Below are 1,313 nucleotides of genomic sequence, written 5' to 3'. Positions count from 1 at the left end.
CGTCGCTTTTGTTTTCCGTAGCTGTTTTAGAGCGCAAATAACTAATTACCCTCCGTTTTGTTCTATATTCACCAAAATGCCACTCAGTTAAAAAAAAAAAAAAAAAGCTTTACCGTTAAGTCGTTGAATATCTCTCTGAATTTTCTTTTTTACTCTCTCGCGGTATTGTTAGAGACTAGAGAGAGTAAAAAACTTTGCTCTAATTTCTTTTAAAACATCTCAACAAGCAATATTCTTTAATTTATCTATTAATTATTATCTTTCCTTATTCTTTGACTTCTTTATCTTTTCCTCTTGTACTATTTATTTTCTCTTTGTTCTGTTTAATCCCCATAGCCTAGGTTGAGTGTCTGCCTATATCCCCTCCCCTCTTAGCAAGGACCAGCGCATACATCCCTAGCTTTTCTTCGATAACCTTATAAGGTCGAGCCCCCTTTTCTTAGGGCTAAAGGCCGTGGACATTATTGCCTAAGGCCACACCCTTGCAATCAAGGTGGAAATTCCAATCTCATTTGATCAAGATTCAAACGCGGGTTTAAATGGGGTATTTTGTGCCAATTCTGTTCAAACGGGTTTCAATTGGAATGCGAGTGAGACACTTTGAAATAGTATCATTCAAGCAAAAACCTTATTATTCAAACGAGAACCTATTGCCACATATTTTTCTACTTAAAAAACACTCCTAATCCGAATCTTCCGATACCAAACCCTTCCTCCACTCGCAATACAAAATCAGCCAAATACAAAACATCACAATACCAATTTATAACACCAAAATGCAATCATTTAATCAAACCCTAATATCATAATACCTACACTTAATCTTCAAAACCACAAGCTAAAATCTCAAAATAACAACAGTAATCACATAAAATCTTACTAACATTATGTAATCACAATCCATAACAAAGCACTTAAAAGTCAGAAATCAAAAGGAGAGAACGGTAGAAAAATCTTATGTTTCCAAACTTTTACTCAAGCACCTCATGCATGCTTTTCTTCAACCCATCTCTCTCTTTCTCTAACCGCTCGCTATCTTCTCTTTCTCTATTTCTCTCCCTCACTCTTGACTTCTCTCTCTTTGCTCGGTCGAAGAAAGCCTTCGTTTTGTTGTTCTTTAAACCTCCCCTCACCCTCTTTGTTTTGAATTATGATCCTCTCCGGTTGTACTTCAATTAGAGAGAAGCCGGGTAGTTATGAGTAAGGGTATTTGGATAATTTTACCTAATATAAAATTACCAAAATACCCCTATGTATTACCGATTGGCTCCTCTCCGGTTGGAGGATCCAAGTCCCTTTGTTTTACGCTGTTA

The sequence above is a fragment of the Alnus glutinosa genome, chromosome 12, assembly GCF_958979055.1.
Source record: "Alnus glutinosa chromosome 12, dhAlnGlut1.1, whole genome shotgun sequence".
Classification (NCBI taxonomy): Eukaryota; Viridiplantae; Streptophyta; class Magnoliopsida; order Fagales; family Betulaceae; genus Alnus; species Alnus glutinosa.
Note: the sequence above shows the minus strand (reverse complement) of the source record.